At 39.0% G+C, this 23,052-nt stretch overlaps 1 non-coding gene across 1 annotated transcript; it reads right to left on the reverse strand.

Moving 5' to 3' along the window:
* Positions 1-8,227: 8,227 nt before the first annotated feature.
* Positions 8,228-8,335, reverse strand: LOC148580453 (small nucleolar RNA R71). Its single transcript, XR_015896164.1, has one exon. It is a non-coding gene; the product is annotated as a small nucleolar RNA R71 (small nucleolar RNA).
* Positions 8,336-23,052: the final 14,717 nt, after the last annotated feature.

Genomic DNA, 23,052 nt, shown 5'->3' on the forward strand with positions numbered 1-23,052 from the left:
CTCAGCAAGGAATATTAGAGATTGAGTTATTTGACGTATGGGGTATTGACTTCATGGGGCCTTTCCCACCATCATACTCAAACACTTATATTCTGGTGGCAGTCGACTATGTATCCAAATGAGTAGAGGCCATTGCAACACCCACTAATGATACTAAGACAGTGCTGAAGTTCCTCCAGAAACATATCTTCAGCAGGTTTGGTGTCCATAGAGCACTAATTAGTGATTGGGGCACTCACTTCTGCAACAAACAGCTTTACTCTGCTATGGTCCGGTATAGAATTAGTCACAAAGTGGCAACTCTGTATCATCCACAGATAAATAGGCAAGCTGAAGTCTCTAATAGAGAAATAAAAAGAATCCTGGAACGAACTGTAAGTACCCGTAGAAAGGATTGGGCGAGAAGCTTGGATAATGCTCTGTGGGCTTACAGAACAGCATTCAAGACTCCTATAGGGACCTCTCCATACCAGCTTGTGTATGGTAAGGCCTGTCATCTGCCCATGGAACTGGAGCACAAGGCCTACTGGGCAACCAGATTCTTAAACTTTGATGCCAAATTAGCTGGAGAAAAAAGATTGCTCCAGCTGAATGAGCTAGAGGAATTCAGACTCACTGCTTTCGAAAATGCCAAGCTTTACAAAGAGAAAGCAAAAAGGTGGCATGATAGAAAGTTGTCATCTAGAGTCTTTGAACCAGGACAGAAAGTTCTGTTGTTTAACTCTAGGCTCCGGCTATTCCCTGGGAAACTGAAATCCCTGTGGAGGGGACCATATGTGATTACAAGTGTGTCACCATATGGCTATGTGGAGCTTCAAGACATTGATTCTGATAAGAAGTTCATTATTAATGGACAGAGAATCAAGCATTATCTTGAAGGCAATATTGAGCAAGAGTGCTCAAGGCTGAGGCTAGATTAAAAGCTCAGCAAAGTCCAGCTAAAGACAATAAAGAAGCGCTTATTGGGAGGCAACCCAATTTTTCCTTATCTATGTTAATTTTCTGTTTTCCATTTTTAGTTTATGTTTTCTTTAGGATGATGATCATGTGGAGTCACAGAAATCAAAGCAAAGTCAAAAACAACATTAAAACAGCTCACCCTAGAGGAAGAGCTTACTGGCATTTAAACACCAGTAAGAAGCATCAGACTGGCGTTTAATGCCAGAAAAAAGCATCAAGCTGGCGTTAAATGCCAGAAACAAGCACCAAGTTGGCGTTCAACGCCAAGAAAGGGGAAAAGCTGGCGTTTAATGCCAGAAACAAGCAGCAGTCTGGCGATAAACGCCAGGATTGCACACTAAGGGCGTTTTGCATGCCTCAATAGAGCAGGGATGCTAAGTCCTTGACCCCTCAGGATCAGTGGACTCCACAGGATCCGTGGACCCCACAGGATCCCCTTCTATCTTCTTTTGCTCGAGGACGAGCAAACCTTTTAAGTTTGGTGTGAAAAAAAAAAGCGTTGCTTTTTTGTTTTTTTTCCATAACCATTTATGGCAAGGGTCCATAGTTCAGTGGTAGAGCATTTGACTGCAGATCAAAGAGCTATGAGGGAGGAGCAACAAAGTCAAGGAAGAGACATAGAGGAGCTCAAGAGCACCATTGGTTCTCCAAGAAGAGGAAGACGCCACCCTCACTAAGGTGGACCCGTTCCTTAATCTCCTTGTTCTTATTTCTCTGTTTTTCGTTTACTATGCTTTATGTTTATTTATGTTTGGGTATTATTACACGATCACTAGTATCTAAGTGTCTATATCTTAAAGATATGAATGTCCTATGAATCCATCACCTTTCTTAAATGAAAAATATTTTCTGAAAAAGAAAAAGAAGTACATGAATTTCGAATTTTAAAATAGTTTAATTATTTTGATGTGGTGCCAGTACTTTTTGTTTTCTGAATGAATGCTTGAACAGTGCATATGTCTTTTGAATTTGTTGTTTATGAATGTTAAAATTGTTGGCTCTTGAAAGAATGATGAAAAAGGAGAAATGTTATTTGATAATCTGAAAAATCATAAAAATGATTCTTGAAGCAAGAAAAAGCAGTGAAGAACAAAGCTTGCAAAAAAAAAAAGCGAAAAAAAAAAGAGAGCAAGAAAAAGAAAAAGTAAGCAGAAAAAGCCAAAGGCTCTTTAAACCAAAAGGCAAGAGCAAGAAGCCAATAGCCCTTAAAACCAAAAGGCAAGGGTAATAAAAAGGATCCAAGGCTTTGAGCATCACTGGATAGGAGGGCCTAAAGGAATAAAATCCTGGCCTAAGCGGCTAAACCAAGCTGTCCCTAACCATGTGCTTGTGGCGTGAAGTTGTCAAGTGAAAACTTGAGACTGAGCGGTTAAAGTCAAGGTCCAAAGCAAAAACAGAGTGTGCTTAAGAACCCTGGACACCTCTAATTGGGGACTTTAGCAAAGCTGAGTCACAATCTGAAAAGGTTCACCCAGTTATGTGTCTGCGGCATGTATGTATCCGGTGGTAATACTGGAAAACAGAGTGCTTAGGGCCACGGCCAAGACTCATAAAGTAGCTGTGTTCAAGAATCAACATACTAAACTAGGAGAATCAATAACACTATCTGAATTCTGAGTTCCTATGGATGCCAATCATTCTGAACTTCAAAGGATAAAGTGAGATGCTAAAACTGTTCAGAAGCAAAAAGCTAATAGCCCCGCTCATCTAATTAAGACTGATCTTCATAGATACTTTTGGAATTCATTGTATATTCTCTTCTTTTTATCCTACTTTGTTTTTAGTTGCTTGGAGATAAGCAACAATTTATGTTTGGTGTTGTGATGAGCGGATAATTTATACGCTTTTTGGCATGGTTTTTAGGTAGTTTTTAATATGTTTTTAGTCACTTTTTAGTATATTTTTATTAGTTTTTAAATAAAAATCACATTTCTGGATTTTACTATGAGTTTTTGTATTTTTCTGTAATTTTAGGTATTTTCTGGCCGAAATTGAGGGAGTTGAGCAAAAATCTGATTCAGGCTAAAAAGGACTGCAGATGCTGTTGGATTCTGACCTCCCTGCACTCGAAATAAATTTTCTGAAGCTACAGAAGTCCAAATGGCGCGCTCTCAATTGCGTTGGAAAGTAGACATCCAGGAATTTCCAGCAATATATAATAGTCCATACTTTGCTCAAGGATAAATGACGTAAACTGGCGTTCAACACAAGTTCCATGTTGCATTCTGGCGTTAAACGCCAGAAACAGGTTACAAGTTGGAGTTAAACGCCAGAAACAGGTTACAACCTGGCGTTTAACTCTGGAAACAGCCTAGGCACGTGTAAAGCTCAAGTCTCAGCCCCAGCACACACCAAGTGGGCCCCAGAAGTGGATTTCTGCACTATCTATATTAGCTTATTCATTTTCTATAAACCTAGGTTACTAGTTTAGTATTTAAACAACTTTTAGAGATTTATTTTGTACCTCATGACATTTTAGATTTGAACTTTGTACTCTTTGATGGCATGAGTCTCTAAACTCCATTGTTGGCGTTGAGGAGCTCTGCTGTGTCTCGATGAATTAATGCAATTATTTTTGTTTTCTATTCAAACACGCTTGTTTCTATCTAAGATGTTCATTCGCACTTCAATATGATGAATGTGATGATCCGTGACACTCATCACCATTCTCAATCTATGAACACGTGCCTGACAACCACTCCCGTTCTACCTTCGATTGAATGAGTATCTTTTGGATTCCTTAATCAGAATCTTCGTGGTATAAGCTAGAATCCATTGGCAGCATTCTTGAGAATCCGGAAAGTCTAAACCTTGTCTGTGGTATTCCGAGTAGGATTCAGGGATTCAATGACTGTGACGAGCTTCAAACTCACAAGGGTTGGGCGTAGTGACAGACACAAAAGGATCAGTGGATCCTATTCCAGCATGAGTGAGAACCGACAGATGATTAGCCGTGCAGTGACAGCGCACCTAGACCATTTTCATTGAGAGGACGGATGGTAGCCATTGACAACGGTGATCCCCCAACTCACAGCTTGTCATAGGAGGAACCTTGCGTGCGTGAAGAAGAAGATAGGAGGAAAGCAGAGATTTAGAAGACAAAGCATCTCCAAAACTGCAACATATTCTCCATTACTGCATAACAAGTATTTATTTCATGCTCTTTTATTTTTCACAATCCAAACTGATAATCATAATTAATCTCCTGACTAAGATTTACAAGGTAACCATAGATTGCTTCAAGCCAACAATCTCCGTGGGATCGACCCTTACTGATGAGCGGATAATTTATACGCTTTTTGGCATTATTTTTACATAGTTTTTAGTATGATTTAGTTAGTTTTTAGTATATTTTTATTAGTTTTTAATTAAAATTCACATTTCTGGACTTTACTATGAGTTTGTGTGTTTTTCTGTGATTTCAGGTATTTTCTGGCTGAAATTGAGGGACTTGAGCAAAAATCAGATTCAGAGGTTGAAGAAGGACTGCAGATGCTGTTGCATTCTGACCTCCCCGCACTCAAAGTGGATTTTCTAGAGCTACAAAACTCTAAATGGCGCTCTCTCAATTGCGTTGGAAAGTAGACATCCAGGGCTTTCCAGAAATATATAATAGTTTATACTTTAAATAAGGATAGATGATGTAAACTGGCGTTCAACGCCAGTTCCATGCTGCATTCTGGAGTCAAACGCCAGAAACAGGTTGCAAAGTGGAGTTCAACGCCAGAAACAGGCTACAAACTGGCGTTCAACTCCAAGAAAGACCTCTACACATGTAAAGCTCAATGCTCAGCCCAAGCACACACCAAGTGGGCCCCAGAAGTGGATTTCTGCATCATTTACTCAATTCTGCAAACCCTAGTAACTAGTTTAGTATAAATAGGACTTTTTACTATTATGTTTACATCTTTTGGAACATCTTTGGATCATCTTTGATTAGTTTTATGCTATCTTAGACTTTCATGGGGGCTGGCCATTTGTCCATGCCTGGACCATTATCACTTATGTATTTTCAAACGTTAGCGTTTCTACACACCATAGATTAAGGTGTGGAGCTCTGTTGTTCCTCATGAATTAATGCAAAGTACTATTATTTTTCTATTCAATTCAAGCTTATTCCTTCTCTAACATATCCATTCGCACCCAAGAACATGATGAATGTGATGATTATGTGACGCTCATCATCATTCTCAATTATGAACGCGTGCCTGACAAACACTTCTGTTCTACATGCAAACAAGCTAGAATGAGTATCTCTTAGATATCTAATACAGGGGACCGAGTCTGAGATATTAGAATCTTTGTGGTATAAGTTAGAACCCATGGACGGCCATTCTTGAGATCCGGAAAGTCTAAACCTTGTCTGTGGTATTCCGAGTAGGATCTGGGAAAGGATGACTGTGACGAGCTTCAAACTCGCGAGTGCTGGGCGTAGTGACAGACGCAAAAGGATAGTAAATCCTATTCCTGTATGATCGAGAACCGACAGATGATTAGCCATGCAGTGACAGCGCATTGGACCATTTTCACAGAGAGGATGGGATGTAGCCATTGACAATAGTGATACCCTACATAAAGCTTGCCATGGAAAGGAGTAGGAATGGTTGGATGAAGACAGCAGGAAAGCAGAGGTTCAGAGGAACGAAAGCATCTCTACACGCTTATCTGAAACTCTCACCAATGAATTACATAAGTATCTCTATCTTAATTTAATTATCTTTTAGTATACTATAATCTCATAATACATTTGAATCCGCCTGACTGAGATTTACAAGGTGACCTTAGCTTGCTTCAAGCTGACAATCTCCGTGGGATCGACCCTTACTCACGTAAGGTTTATTACTTGGACGACCCAGTGCACTTGCTGGTCAGTTGTGCGAAGTTGTGACAAAGAATTAAGATTATGAACGTGCGTATAAAGTTTTCAGCACCGTTACCAAGGAATGGAACCATCACGATTTCTGCGCACCAAGTTTTTGGTGCCGTTGCCGGGGATTGTTCGAGTTTGGACAACTGACAGTTCATCTTGTTGCTCAGATTAGGTAATCTTCTTTTTGTTTTATTTTCAAAAATTTTTCAAAAAAATCTTTCAAAAAATTTTTCCTTTATTTTCGAAAAAATAAAAATAAATATTTTCAAAAATATATTTTTCTTCAGAATTTTTAAGAATGAATTCTAGTGTTTTAGACGATGCTTTTATCATCACAGGAGCTAGTTGATTCCCATCAATTTGGCTGTTGTATATAATGTCCTGCTGAAGCTTGTTCTGCCTTGTCTAATCTCTTTAGACTGAAGCTTTAGACTAACATTGCATGATTCCTGGAATTCTTATTAAAAATTTTGAAATCCTTATTTTCTTTTTCAAAATAATTTTCGAAAAATACCAAAGACATTAATAAATTCATAAAAACAAAAAATTTTGTGTTTCTTGTTTGAGTCTAGTGTCAATTTTTAAGTTTGGTGTCAATTGCATGTTTTTAAAATTTGTGCATTTTTCCGAAAAATTCATGCATTGCATTCTTCATGATCTTCAAGTTGGTCTTGACAAGTCTTCTTGTTTGATCTTCATATTTTCATGTTTTGCATCTTTTCTTGTTTTTCATATGCATTTTCAATTTGTTAGTGTCTAAAAATTAAAAATTTCTAAGTTTGGTGTCTTGCATGTTTTCTTTTCTTGAAAATTTTTCAAAAAATAAGTTCTTGATGTTCATCATGATCTTCAAAGTGTTCTTGGTGTTCATCTTAACATTCATAGTGTTCTTGCATGCATTAGTTGTTTTGATTCATAATTTCTATGTTTTGTGTCAATTTTGTGTTTTTCTCTTTCATCATTAAAAATTCAAAAATCAAAAAAATATCTTTCCCTTTTTCTTCTCATCAAATTCAAAAATTTGAGTTGACTTTTTTCAAAAATTTTTAAAATCTAGTTGTTTCTTATGAGTCAAATCAAATTTTCAATTTAAAAATTCTATCTTCTTCAAAACTTTTTCAAAAATCAAATCTTTCTCATTTTTCTTTCATAATTTTTGAAATTTTCAAAATTAATTTTCAAAAATCTTTTTCATAATTTTCGAAAATCTTGTTAGCATTTAATGTGATTGATTCTAAAATTTTAAGTTTCTTACTTGCCTAGTAAGAAAGGTTCAATCTTTAAAATTTTAAATCATATCTTTTTAGTTTCTTGTTAGTCAAGTAATCAACTTTAATTTTCAAAATCAAATCTTTTTAAATTTATTTTTCAAATCTTTTTTAAAATAAGTTTCAATCACATCTTTTCAAAATCAAATTCAAAATCTTTTCTAACTTCTTTTCTAACCTCTTATCTTTTTAAAATTGACTTTCCAATCTTTTTCAGTTTCAATCATATCTTTTTCAAAACTACCCAACTAACTCTCTACCTTTAATTTTCGAAAATCCCTTTCCTCTTTTTCAAAATTTCGTTTTAATTAACTAATTGTTTTAATTTTAATTTAATTTAATTTCAATTTTAATTTTCGAATTTTAAATTTAAATTTAAAATATTTTCATTTTATTTTGTTAAATTTTCGAATACTCCTCTCATCTCTAATCTCCTTCTATTTATTTATTCATCCATTAACACTTCTATCCTCACCCTTGTGTTTGGATTCTCATCTCTTCCTTCTTCTATTCTTACTTTCTTCTACTTACATAAAGGAATCTCTATACTGTGACATAGATGATTCCATATTTTCTTTTCTGTTTTCTTCTTTTTCATATGAGCAGGAACAAGGATAAGAACATTCTTGTTGAGGCTGATCCTGAACCTGAAAGGACTCTGAAGAGGAAGCTAAGGGAAGCTAAAGCACAACTCTCTGGAGAAAATCTGACATAAATTTTCGAAAAAGAAGAAAACATGGCCGAAAATAATAACAATGTAAGGAAGATACTTGGTGACTTCACTACACCTAATTCCAATTTACATGGAAGAAGCATCTCAATCCCTGCCATTGGAGCAAACAATTTTGAGCTTAAACCTCAATTAGTTTCTCTGATGCAACAGAACTGCAAGTTTCATGGACTTCTATCTAAAGATCCTTTTCAGTTCTTGACTGAATTCTTGCAGATCTGTGATACTGTTAAGACCAATAGGGTTGATCCCGAGGTCTACAGGCTTATGCTTTTCCCATTTTCTGTAAGAGATAGAGCTAGAATATGGTTAGACTCTCAACCTAAAGATAGCCTGAACTCTTGGGATAAGCTGGTCACGGCTTTCTTAGCCAAGTTCTTTCCTCCTCAAAAGCTTAGTAAGCTTAGAGTGGATGTTCAAACCTTCAGACAGAAAGAAGGTGAATCCCTCTATGAAGCTTGGGAGAGATATAAGCAACTGACCAAAAACTGTCCTTCTGACATGCTTTCAGAATGGACCATTCTGGATATATTCTATGATGGTCTGTCTGAGCTATCAAAGATGTCATTGGACCATTCTGCAGATGGATCCATTCACCTAAAGAAAATGCCTGTAGAAGCTCAAGAACTCATTGACATGGTTGTAAATAACCAGTTCATGTACACTTCTGAAAGGAATCCTGTGAATAATGGGACGCCTCAGAAGAAGGGAGTTCTTGAAATTGATACTCTGAATGCCATATTGGCTCAGAATAAAATATTGACTCAGCAAGTCAATATGATTTTTCAGAGTCTGAATGGAATGCAAGCTGCATCCAACAGTACTCAAGAGGCATCTTCTGAAGAAGAAGCTTATGATCCTGAGAACCCTGCAATAGCAAAGGTGAATTACATGGGTGAACCCTATGGAAACACCTATAATCCCTCATGGAGAAATCACCCAAATCTCTCATGGAAGGATCAACAAAAGCCTCAACAAGGCTTTAATAATGGTGGAAGAAACAGGTTTAGCAATAGTAAACCTTTTCTATCATCTACTCAGCAACAGACAGAGAATTCTGAGCAAACCCCATCTAGCTTGGCAAACATAGTCTCTGATCTATCTAAGGCCACTCTAAGTTTCATGAATGAAACAAGGTCCTCCTTTAGAAATTTGGAAGCACAAGTGGGCCAGCTGAGTAAAAGGGTCACTGAAACCCCTCCCAGTACTCTCCCAAGCAATACAGAAGAGAATCCAAAAGGAGAGTGCAAGGCCATTGAATTGATCATCATGGCCGAACCTACAAGGGAGAGAGAGGACGTGAACCCCAGTGAGGAAGACCTCCTGGGACGTCCAGAGATCAATAAGGAGTTTCCCTCTGAGGAACCAAAGGACTCTGAGGCTCATCTGGAGACCATAGAGATTCCATTAAACCTCCTTATGCCATTCATGAGCTCTGATGAATATTCTTCTTCTGAAGAGAATGAGGATGTTACTGAAGAGCAAGTTTCCAAGTACCTTGGTGCAATCATGAAGCTGAATGCCAAATTATTTGGTAATGAGACTTGGGAAGATGAACCTCCCTTGCTCACCAATGAACTGAGTGATCTGGATCAACTAAGATTGCCTCAGAAGAAACAGGATCCTGGAAAGTTCTTAATACCTTGTACCATAGGCACCATGACCTTTGAGAAGGCTCTATGTGACCTGGGTTAGGGATAAACCTCATGTCCCTCTCTGTGATGGAGAAACTGGGAATTTTTGAGGTGCAAGCTGCCAGAATCTCATTAGAGATGGCAGACAACTCAAGAAAACAGGCTTATGGACTAGTAGAGGACATGTTAGTAAAGGTTGAAGGCCTTTACATCCCTGCTGATTTCATAATCCTAGATACTGGGAAGGACGAGGATGAATCCATCATCCTTAAAAGACCCTTCCTAGCCACAGCAAGAGCTGTGATTGATGTGGACAGAGGAGAGTTGGTCCTTCAACTGAATGAGGACTACCTTCTGTTTAAAACTCAAGGATCTCCTTCTGTAACCATGGAGAGGAAGCATGAAAAGCTTCTCTCACTACAGAGTCAACCAAAGCCCCCACATTCAAACTCTAAGTTTGGTGTTGGGAGGCCACAACCAAACTCTAAGTTTGGTGTTGAACCCCCACAACCAAACTCTAAGTTTGGTGTTGGGAGGTCCCAACCTTGCTCTGATTATCTGTGAGGCTCCATGAGAGCTCACTGTCAAGCTATTGACATTAAAGAAGCGCTTGTTGGGAGGCAACCTAATGTTATTTAATCATTTTTATTTTATTTTCTCTTTGTTATTTCATGTTTTATTAGGTTGATGATCATGTGGAGTCACAAAAACTACTGAAAAATCAAAAACAGAATTAAAAACAGCATTGAAAACAGCACACCTTGGAGGAAGGGCTTACTGGCGTTTAAATGCCAGTAAGGAGCATCTGGCTGGCGTTTAACGCCAGAACAGAGCATGAAACTGGCGTTAAACTCCAGAAACAAGCAGCAGTCTGGCGTTAAAATGCCAGGATTGCACCCAGAGGAAAGCTGGCATTAAACGCCAGAAACAAGCATCAGACTGGCATTTAACGCCAGAAACATGCACCATACTGGCGTTCAACGCCAGAAACATGCTATAGACTGGCGTTGAATGCCCAAAACAAGCAAGGAAGTGGCGTTTAATGCCAGAAACATGCTGCAGTCTGGCGTTAAACGCCAGGATTGCATAGCAAGGGCGTTTTACACGCCTAATTGGAGCAGGGATGTTAAGTCCTTGGCCCCACTGGATCTGTGGACCCCACAGGATCCCTACCACTTCTTCTCTCATCTTTACACCTTTTCATAACACTCTTCCTCAATTAACCTCCACCAATCACCTCCATTACTCCTCCAAAACCATCATACAACCCACCTACACCCACCCACTTAAATTCAAACCATCACTCCTTCCATTTCACACATCATAACCACCTAAACCCCCTTGACCGAACCATTCACACACCTCCATCTCCTCCATTTTCTTCTTCTTCTACTCACTTCTTTCTTCTTTTGCTCGGGGACGAGCAAACATTTTAAGTTTGGTGTGGTAAAAGCATAGCTTTTTGTTTTTCCATAACCATTCATGGCACCTAAGGCTAGAGAAACCTCTAGAAAGAGGAAAGGGAAGGCAATTGCTTCTACCTCTGAGTCATGGGAGATGGAGAGATTCATCTCTAAGGTCCATCAAGACTACTTCTATGAAGTTGTGGCCAAGAAGAAAGTGATCCCTGAGGTTCCTTTCAAACTCAAAAAAAATGAGTATCCGGAGATCCGTCTTGAAATCCAAAGAAGAGGTTGGGAAGTTCTCACCAACCCCATTCAACAAGTCGGGATCCTAATGGTTCAAGAGTTCCATGCAAACGCATGGATCACAAGGAACCATGATCAAAGTTTGAACCCAAATCCAAAGTATTGGCTTACTATGGTTCGGGGAAAATACTTAGATTTCAGTCCGAAAAATGTAAGGCTGGCGTTCAACTTGCCAATGATGGAAGAGAACGCACGCCCCTACACAAGAAGGGTCAACTTTGATCAAAGGTTGGACCAAGTCCTCATAGACATATGTGAGGAAGGAGCTTGATGATGCACAGAAGTTGGTGAATTAAAAATTATTAAAATAGTTACGTTGCAAGTATAGTTCTTAACTCACCGACAATCTGCCTATCAATTTAAAAATATGTCACAGAGAGTTTAAATTAAAAATTACTGGGAGTTTAAGTCCCCGGTCGTCTCCCAACGAGTTGCAGAAAAGTGTGCTATTTTATTAATCAGATGTTCTAAGAAGTTGAGTTAAGTAGGTGGAAAATTAAATTGAGAAAATTTAAATAATATGAATAAAAGCCTTGACTGGGAGTCGATTAGTTGGAATCTCTATTATTGATGGGATGATTTCAAGATTAATTTATAATTAATGGTTGTTCTGTTTAGTTATCCTTTACTAGGTAAAGGAAAGTCAAACAAGTTGGAATGCTAGATCTATTCACGAGTTGCAACCCACTTAGTTCAAAGGGATTGGTGTTAGTGATTAGATAAAAATCCAACAGTTAACCCAATTACAAATTTTTTTTCAATCCTTCCAACTCAAGAGTTCCTTTCAATCAACTCCCCATCAAGTGAGGAAACTACTCACTCATTGTAAATAATAAATCCATAACACATGAAAGGGAATTAAAAGAAGTCATGATTATTGGAATGGAAAACAAATTAAAATGGAAGAAATAATCCTTGTACTAAATAATCATGAAAGTATTCAAATGACAAAATTGAACAAAGCAAAGAACATGTAAGAATAAAACCAAGTTAAGAGAACGAACTAGAATGACGAAGTCTTGATGAGGAAATAACTCTTCTCAATGTTCCAATGCTAAGATCAATTGAAAATTAAAATTCTTAAACCTAGAGAAAGAAACCTAAAGGAGTAAAACTAGAACTAAAACTGAAAATTGTGTAGAATCCATGTTGTCTTTTGTTTCTGCATATTCTCTGGCTCTAGTCTGCTGTTCCGGGCCGAAAACTGGGTCGAAATAAGGTCCAAAATCGCCCCCAGCAAATTCTGCAGATTATGCAGATCGCACATGTCACGCGATCGCATCATCCATGCGGACGCGTCATTCGCATTTTTCCTTGCCACGCTTTCGCGTCGTTCACGCTACCGCGTCGCTTTAGCTTTTCCAATCCGCGCGGCCGCGTGAGCCATGCGGCCGCGTCACTTCTCGCTGGTTATCTCCTTAAATTCTTGTGTTCCTTCCATTTTTGCTAGCTTCCTTTCCAATCTCCAACTCGTTCATGCCCTATAAAGTCTGAAACACTCAACACACAGATCACGGCATCTAATGGAATAAAGGAGAATTAAAATTACATAATTAAAGTCTCTAGGAACCAGTTTTCAAACATGTTATAAATTCAGGAAGGAATTATAATTTCATGCTAATTTAATGAATAAGTGGGTAAGGATCATGATAAAATCACACAATTAAATACAATATAAACCATAAAATAGTGGTTTATCAACCTCCCCATACTTAAACATTAGCATGTCCTCATGCTTAATTGAAGGAGATAAGGAAATAAGTATGAACATGTAGAAATTCATGAAATGCAATGCAAGCCTATATATATATAAATAAATGCAACTATATGATTCTTGCCCACTTGATCAAAATTAAATAAGCTCTTCAAAACAATTACAAATCAAATTCCACTAATTCTATCATTATACAATAAAATAGATAAAAGTGCAAGAAGATAGCTCATGAAAGCAGGGAACATGAAAATTCAAGCATTGAACCCTCACTGACAATGTATGTACGCTCTAATCTCTAGTGTATAGGGTAATCACTCTATCCTTCTCTAATCATGCTTTCTAACTTTTGTTCTTCTCCTAACCAATCAACAACAGTTAATATACCAATGCAAACATTATGAGGTCTTTTCAAGGTTGTAATAGGGCTAAGGTACAGGTAGGGGTATACATTTGGTCAAGTGAGCTAATAAATTGAATCTTTAATTAATCCAAGCTTCAACCCAACCTATATATTTTTAATGTAATCTTAAAGTTCATACCTAGCTACCCAGAATTCCTTTTTTCTATCCATACTCATGTATCAACTTTATATTTGGTTCTATCATATGTGCATTGATCTTTGAATTCTGAATTTAACATTGGGGTAATTTTTGTCCCCTTATTTATTTATATAATTTTTTTTTAATTTTTTTAATTTTTTTTTGACATTGAAATAAATATATCTTATCAATGCACATAGATTTTTAATTCTTATAGTTTCACATGAGTAGGTATCCAAATTCCCATTAAATTCTCATGACACATTCCCTTAACAACTTTTGTTCCCACAATTTTCCATACTTAACTAGCACACACAATTCTATCTTAAGCTAACCAAAGATTCAATTTGGGATATACAATTGTTTTTCAGCTTAAGGTTAGTAATGTGGTAAAATATAGAACAAATGGGATTTAAAGGCTCAAAGTGGTTAACAAGGGTAATTGAAAAGGGTAGGCTTAATTTGGATAAGTGAGTTTAAACAAATAATGGCATCAATCATGTGCAAGCATGCAAATATAATAAATATTGGACATATAAGATAAAACAAAATATAGATTACAATCATAGAGAAGTAAACACACAAGAATAAAATAATTATGGTTAAATAATGTAACCATACATAAAGGCTCAAATCTTTCACAGGTTGTGTGTTCTTTAGCTCAAATGTCATGTTCCAAATACAACTCAAGCAAATTTATCATAAAAATTTTGAAAAATTAGTGAAATTTTGTTCTAAAGATAGAGTCTTAAAAGAAACTTATTGTCTTTTCAATCAAGTAGAACATGCATGCAACTATCCTAACCTATGCAATTTATTCTATTCTATAAAAGAAAGAAAATCTAACTAAAATATCCTAATTATTGGTGCTAGAGAAGAGAAATTACCTCCGGAAGTCAGGTACTGACCGACCTCCCCACACTTAAGGCTTTGCACCGTCCTCGGTGCCGTCTGTCAGGAACAGGGATGGGCTGGTGGCAATATCTCCACAGTCCGGACCATTATGGCTCCTTGTGCTGGTAAAAGAAGTGGAGTCCGGGGTATCCGAGTCCTTGAAGTGTCCCTTGAGTAGCTCCTTGAGGTGTTTGAATCGGCGCTCGTTACGGCGCTCTCTCATCTTTGCTTTCTGTTCTTGCCGATCCAAACTTTCGATTATCTGCTGGAGCAATTCATCAGTTGTAGGTGTTTGTGGTGTTGAAGAAGGATTATCTTCAACTGCAGTAGTAGGAAGGCTTGTAGTGGCTGCTGGGAGTTTGAGGTATTTCCCGTTAGGGACATACTGATCATCCCATGGAAGCACGGCTTTGGTGTCCCCAGCTCTGTAGGAGCCTCTGGCTGCTGAGATAAGATCTGAGACCAAGGCGGGGAAAGGTAAGTTGCCCGCAATTTGTACGTGTCCCATAGCATTCCGGATATGTCTTGAGAGATACAGAGGTTGGTCTGTAAGGATGCACCATAGTAGAACAGCCATGTCCGCAGTGAAGGAGGACTCATGAGTGCTCAGAAAGATGGTATGGGACATGATCTGTGCCCAGACGCGAGCCTCCAAGGTAAGTGCTGAAGCCAAGATTCCCTTAGGGCGGGTACGGTGGTATCCGTAGATCCAATGGCTGCCAGGTAATGCGATAACTCCGAGAACGGAGTCCCAGTCAAATTGGTACCTCTGGCGCTTAAGTGCGGCTTCTTGGAAGGCGTCCATTCCTTCTGGAATAGGGGGAAGACTCAGAGCTTGCTGAATGGCCTCTTCTGTGATGGGGACTTGCTTCTGCCGGACATAAACAGACTGCAGGGTTGGCATGTAGAAGTTAGAGTAGAACTCAACTACCCAAGAAAGATTGACCTGCCTTGGCTGTCTCCGTAGGAAACCCCATTGTCTTCGTTCAATTTGCGGCTCAACAAAGGAAGCAGTATTGGACGGGAGGATAAGAAGGTATTCATTGTTATAGTTTCTTTCTGCCAAGATAGGGAACATCTGTTCAAAGTAGCGATTGGGAAATCACGCAGTGTGCTTTGCTGGAAAGGCTTTCTCCTTCTCATCAACCTTTATTATCCTCTTAACTCTTTTTGTTGAGGGCTTGACTGAGGTTGAAGAAGGTTCTGCCACTAATGCTCTTTTAGTTCCTCTTCTTGCTGGTGGTTTGGAAGTAGCTTTCTCTTTTCCTTTCTTGGTGGCCATCCTGAAAGAAGAGAAGAGAAAGTAAATTAAATTCAAAGAGATATACAGCAAGGAAGGAAACAGAAAAGAGGGTGATGGATGCACATTAAGATATACTGACATTATCACATGCTCGCGAGTACATGTGAAAAGCCAACAATGGAAAATAGCTAGTGCATATAAAGGCAAGTGACTGCAAGGTGTTTATTGGCATGCTGGCAAAGGGCATGAGTAACATAGACTAAGCAATACTTTGTAACAAATCATCACGTTTGTATTGACAATTAAATTCAATTAATACAATAGTAAAGGAAAGTTGTAAAAAGCAAGCATTGAATAGTATAACAACATAGAGAAGTGCATAATGCCATTTGAGCTTTTTCACAAACACATAGCATGCATGTTGAATAAGGTATAGAAAATATGAAGGTGAACATGCAAGCAATCCCTTAAATAGAATAAAAATAATTGTCAAACAATTTGCAACAATCCACAAGCATATAATGAGGGATAATGACTCAAAAAAGAAAAACAATTAAATTTATAACACCATGTAAAAAGGAAAAGAAAAAGAAAAGAAAATAAAATACATATAAAATAATAAGAATGATAGAAAAAGAAAGAGGAAGGAAGAAAGTAAAACCTTGTTAATGGAGGTGAGAGAGATAGAGAGTGAAAGGTGAGATAGAAGGGGGAAGGGAGAAGGAAGAAATAAGGAGGGAAAAGGAAAATTAGGATTTGGAGGAGAGAAAGATAAGATATGTGGCAATTTTACGTTGAGCTGTGCGGCGCATGCGACGCGGCCGCGTGGGGCACGCGTTCGCGTGGATGCGCTTCAAGTATGGTGACGCGATCGCGTCGGTCACGCGGTCGCGTGACCCATGTTATGCGTCTGGCGCGAGTGCAGCCTCGCACCAGCACAACTCTCTGTTCAAATTAATTTGTTTGCCAAAATTGGGACGACGCGATCGCGTGGGTCACGCGATCGCGTGAGTGTGCACCAGAAAATGGATGACGTGGCCGCGTCGGTGACGCGGTCGCGTGATAAGGATTGTGCTTCCAACACCAATCCAGCATCACTCTCGCACAATATTTCATTGTGCACCCCTTTTACGTCGAAAACTCAGGGCACGCGGCCGCGTGGGGCACGCGGTCGCGTGGGTTGATTTGTGCCATTGGCATGCCTCCAGCCACACTCCAGCGTGACTTTCTGTTCATTTTTATTTTTCTTTTTTCTCCCTGTGACGCGGACGCGTCGCTGATGCGATCGCGTCGCGGAGCAAAAAAAAATTTTTTTTTTGAAAATAAAAACATGTAAATGCAGATGCACGAAAGTACTAAGAAAGAGAAGAGTTATTGAATAGGAAAAACTAAAACTAAAGAAAAGAACGATCATACCATGGTGGGTTGTCTCCCACCTAGCACTTTGCTTTAGCATCCGTAAGTTGGATGCTCCACTAGCTCAATCTTCTGCTATGTGGGGATCTTCCAAGAGGAAGATCTCAAGCTCCTTGTTTCTCTGCATCTTCTCGCCATGGTATAGCTTCAGGTGTTGTCCATTAACCTTAATAAGTTCAGAGCTTGAAGGATGGCTTAGGTGATAAATTCCTTATGGTTCGGCTTTCTCTACTCTGTATGGACCTTCCCATCTTGATCTCAACTTACCTGGCATGAGCCTTAGTCGAGATTTGTAAAGGAGGACTAAATCCCCAGGTTGGAACTCTTTCTTCTTGATGTTTTGATCATGTTTAGCCTTCATCTTTTCCTTGTATATTCTGGAGTTTTCATAAGCTTCTAGGCGAAGGCTCTCCAGTTCCTGCAGTTGCAACTTCCTTTCAGCTCCGGCTTTCTCAATTCCCATGTTGCACTCCTTAACTGCCCAAAAAGCTATGTGTTCTACTTCAACTGGGAGATGACAAGCTTTTCCATAAACCAAGCGAAAAGGGCTCATCCCAATGGGTGTCTTGTATGCTGTTCTATATGCCCAGAGTGCATCTTGTAGCCTGGTGCTCCAGTCTTTTCTATTAGGCTTTACTATCTTTTGCAAGATACGCTTAATTTCTCTGTTTGACACCTCGGCTTGTCCATTAGTTTGGGGATGGTAAGCTGTTGCAACTTTATGAATTATCCCATGCTTCTTCATTAATCCTGTTAGCCTCCTGTTACAAAAATGGGTGCCTTGATCGCTCACGATTGCTCGTGGTGATCTGAAGCGACATATAATATGGTTTCTCACAAAGGAAACAACAGTGTTAGCATCATCAGTGTGGGTAGGAATTGCTTCCACCCATTTGGAAACATAATCCACAGCTAACAATATATAAAAATATCCATTAGAATTTGGAAATGGACCCATGAAGTCAATGCCCCAAACATCAAAAATTTCACAGAAAAGCATAATTTGTTGAGGTATCTCATCTCTCCTGGATATATTACCAAATTTCTGGCATGGGAGACAAGATTTACAGAACTCATTAGCGTCTCTAAAAAGAGTAGGCCACCAGAATCCACAGTCTAAGATCTTTCTGGCTATTCTTTGAGGACCAAAATGTCCTCCACTCTCAGATGAGTGACAGGCCTCTAAAATGGACTGGAATTCTGATTGAGGCACACAACGTCTAATTACTTGATCAGCGCCACATCTCCATAAACATGGGTCATCGCATATATAATATTTAGACTCGCTTTTCAGCTTGTCTCTTTGATGCTTAGAAAATTTTGGAGGAAATGTGCGGCTAACTAAATAATTAGCAACAGGTGCATACCAAGGGACTACTTCAGATACTGCTTGCAGGTTATCAAAAGGAAAATTATCATCTATAGGAGTAGAATCATCCTTAATATGCTCAAGGCGACTCAAGTGGTCTGCCACTTAATTCTGATTACCACTCCTATCCTTTATTTCTAAATCAAATTCTTGTAACAGCAGTATCCAACGTATGAGTCTTGGTTTGGATTCCTTTTTAGCTAATAGATACTTTAAAGCTGCATGGTCCGAATACACTACTACTCTAGTACCAAGTAAATAAGCTCAGAATTTATCCAGAGCAAAAACAATAGCAAGAAGCTCTTTCTCAGTAGTAGTATAGTTGGACTGGGCAGTGTCTAAAGTCTTAGACGCATAAGCAATAACGAAAGGATCCTTACCTTCACGCTGAGCCAGCGCTGCTCCTACTGCATGGTTGGAAGCATCGCACATGATTTCAAATGGCTGGCTCCAGTCTGGTCCTCTCACAATTGGAGCTTGAGTCATAGCAGTCTTCAGCTTATCAAACGCTTGTTTGCAATCCTCACTGAACTCGAACTCAATATCCTTCTGCAGTAATCTGGATAAGGGAAGTGCGACCTTACTAAAGTCCTTAATAAATCTCCTGTAAAAACCTGCATGGCCAAGGAACGAACGGACTTCCCTCACAGAAGAGAAGTAAGGTAAAGTAGAAATAACATTCACATTTGCTGGGTCTACAGAAATGCCATTATTAGATACCACATGTCCTAATACAATTCCTTGTTTTACCATAAAGTGACATTTTTCAAAATTTAATACAAGGTTTGTATTAACACATCTATCTAATACTCTACATAATCCATCTAAGCAAAGGCTAAAAGAATCACCATAAACGCTAAAATCGTCCATAAAAACTTCCATACAGTCCTCAATAAGATCAGAGAAAAGACTCATCATGCACCTTTGGAAAGTAGCTGGTGCATTGCACAAGCCAAAGGGCATTCTCTTGTAAGCATAAGTCCCAAAAGGACATGTAAAAGTAGTCTTTTCCTGATCCTCAGAAGCTATATGAATCTGGAAATAACCTGTGTAACCATCTAAAAAGCAATAATGTGATTTACCTGACAGGCGATCCAGCATTTGATCAATGAATGGAAGTGGGTAGTGATCCTTACGGGTAGCTTGGTTGAGACGCCTGTAATCAATGCAGACTCTCCAAGCATTCTGAACTCTAGTTGCTATGAGCTCTCCATGCTCATTCTTCACTGTAGTGACTCCAGACTTCTTGGGCACCACTTGTATTGGGCTTACCCATTCACTGTCTAAAATGGGATATATGATACCGGCTTCCAATAGTCTGGTCACTTCCTTTTTGACAACTTCCAAGATGGTGGGATTCAATCTTCTTTGGGGTTGACGGACAGGTCTTGCTCCCTCTTCTAAAAATATTCTGTGCTCACATACTTGAGGGTTGATGCCTACTATGTCTACCAAGCTCCACCCAATTGCCTTCTTATGCTTCTTCAGCACATCAAGTAACTGCTCTTCTTGTTGAGAAGTAAGTTCCCTTGCAATGATACCTGGAAACCTCTGCTCATCTTCAAGATAAGCATATTTGAGATGTGGAGGGAGGGGTTTCAATTCTAAGTTTTGATCATGGGCAGGCTCTGGATTATCTGGAGCTTGTGAAAATGACGAAGTGCCCTCATTGTCAGTTAAGAGGGTCCCCATACTTGGACCTTGTCCAGTGTGCCTCTCTTCTAACTCTTCCTTATGAACTTCAGCTACACTTTCATCTATGACATCACACTGAAAGATAGAACGATCTTCTGGAGGGTTGTCAATGACTCCATTCAGATTGAAGATTACTATGCGGCCATCTATTTCAAAGGAATATGTTCCTGAAAAAGGCATCCAATTTGAATTTTGATGTCTTCAGGAATGGTCTTCCAAGTAGGATTGATGATGGCTTATCTGAATCATTATGGGGCATCTCCAAGATATAAAAATTAGTAGGGAATGTAAGCCCTTTAATGTTCACCAAAACATCTTCAGTAACTCCAGCCACTGTAATAATGCTTTTATCTGCTAACACAAAATGAGCTGCCAACCTTTTTAAGGGAGGGAGCCTCAAAATATCGTATATAGACAAAGGCATTATACTGACACATGCTCCCAAATCACACGTGCAATCATAAATTACTACACCACCAATAGTACAGCTAACTATACAAGGACCTGGATCACTACATTTTTCAGGTAATCTTCCCATTAAAGCAGATATAGAACTACCTAAAGGAATAGTTTCTAATTCATTAATTTTGTCTTTATGGATACATAAGTCTTTTAGAAACTTTGCATATTTAGGTACCTGCTGAATAACATCAAAAAGAGGAACAGTTACCTCAACCTTTTTGAATATTTCTACTATTTTGGGGTCGGGTTCCAGCTACTTCCTGGGCTTCTTTGCAAGTTGTGGAAATGGAATAGGAGTAGCGTTTTCTGTGGTGTTTGTGCCTTTTGGTGCTTCCTCCTGTGGTTGAGCTATTTCTTCTTCAGCTATGTCCTGTATGTCCTCTTCCTCTTCAACATCTTCTATTTCTACTACCTCTTCAGCTGAGGTGTGTTCTGGTGGGCTTGGTTCCTCCTGATTCCTCTCCTGCAGTGTGGTTCCAGACCTTAGGGTGATGGCATTAATGCCTCCCTTTGGATTGGGTAATGCTTGAGAGGGGATTCCAGTGGAGCTTGAAGGTTGGTTACTGGAATTTTGCGTTGATCCAATCTGTGACATAAGAGCTTGCAAAGTAGAGGTGAGACCATTCAGACTGGCATTAATACTATTCATGATGTTATTTTCCAAGGTCTGTTGTCTTTGCTCAAAAGATTGTAGTAGCTCTTCATTAGGAGATAAAGAAGAATGAGTAAATTGAGAGGTCTGCTGTTGATTGTTCTGTGGTCCTTGGTTTTACCTCAGGTGAGGTGCTCTGTAAGGTTGATTCTGCTGCCTGTTGTTGTTATTATTCCATCTCTGATTTCCCTGATTATCTCTGCCTCCTCTGTTATTATTGTCCCTCCAATTCTGGTTAGAATTGTCCTGACATCCATGGTTATTAATTCCACTTTGATTGTACCCTTGGTTGGGGCGGTCATAGAAGTTATGAGTGGATGCCACCATGTTGTCTTCTTGTTGGAGCTGCGGGCATTCATCAGTGTAATGGCTATAATCAGCACAGATTCCGCAAACTCTTTGCGGGACCAGTTGTTGGTTTTGCTGTGGTGGAGGAGGTTGAGCTTGCTGAGCTTGTTGTTGATTTAATTGCATCTGCTTCAGCAAGTTGGTCATCTCACATATACTCTGAGCTAGAGCCGCAGTCTCTCTGCTAGAGGATACTTCTACAACGGCTTTTGAACGGCCTTGCTTTTGTCTGTGGTTCCTAGTAGATTCAGCTAAATCACTGATCAATTGCCAAGCCTCTTCAGTGGTCTTGTACTTCTTCATAGACCCATTGCTAGCACTTTCCAATGTGGTCTTATCTTGGGGCCTCATGCCCTGTGTGATATAGCTAAGTAACACTATTTTGTCAATCATGTGGTGGGGGCATGCTTCCAGAAGATTATTGAAGCGCTCCTAGTATTCAAAGAGAGTCTCATTGTCATCCTGAACAATTGTGGAAATATCCTTCCTCAGTTTATCAGTAACTTCAGATGGAAAGAATTTCTCCAAAAACTCCTTTCTGAGTGTATCCCAGTTGGATACATTTGCTAGAGGTTGAGTGTAGTACCACTCTCTTGCTTTTCCCTCAAGAGAAAACGGGAAAGCTTTAAGCAAAATTGAAGTTTCATCAGTACCATCACGCCTGACAGTAGAACAGGCTGCCTGGAAATCTCTCAAGTGCTTGATAGGTTCTTGAGCAGGTAGGCCATGAAACTTGGGCATCAAATTTAGCAGTGCGGTCTTTATTTAAAAATCTGTAGCTACTGCTGGATGATGCGCTTGAAATGGTTGCATTGTAAAATCAGGGGCTCCTTCCTCCTGGATGGTAACTCTCCTAGCTGCCATGTCTTCTGCACGTAAAACAACCGAATCAGTAGAACGGGGGCTGGTTTCTTCCTCAAGTTCACTTTCAGATCCGCCCTCAGAGCGGACTAACCGACGCTGTTCTCGCCTTATTTGTGAAATAGTGCTTTCAATTTCAGGATCGAATATTAGCAAGCGCGGATCAAGAAGTGAACGCGTCATTTGACGAAAGAAACATGCAGCTCATAGTAGAAAAATAAAATAAAATGCAAATAAATAAATTATAATTAATAACTTTAGCACTCTATTGCAACGCCCCGGCAACGGCGCCAAAAATTGATGATGCACAGAAGTTGGTGAATTAAAAATTATTAAAATAGTTACGTTGCAAGTATAGTTCTTAACTCACCGACAATCTACCTATCAATTTAGAAATATGTCACAGAGAGTTTAAATTAAAAATTACTGGGAGTTTAAGTCCCAGGTCGTCTCCCAACGAGTTGCAGAAAAGTGTACTATTTTATTAATCAGATGTTCTAAGAAGTTGAGTTAAGTAGGTGGAAAATTAAATTGAGAAAATTCAAATAATATGAATAAAAGCCTTGACTGGGAGTCGATTAGTTGGAATCTCTATTATTGATGGGATGATTTCAAGATTAATTTATAATTAATGGTTGTTCTGTTTAGTTATCCTTTACTAGGTAAAGGAAAGTCAAACAAGTTGGAA

The sequence above is a fragment of the Arachis ipaensis genome, chromosome B10, assembly GCF_059453495.1.
Source record: "Arachis ipaensis isolate K30076 ecotype BB chromosome B10, ASM5945349v1, whole genome shotgun sequence".
In the NCBI taxonomy this organism is placed as follows: domain Eukaryota; kingdom Viridiplantae; phylum Streptophyta; class Magnoliopsida; order Fabales; family Fabaceae; genus Arachis; species Arachis ipaensis.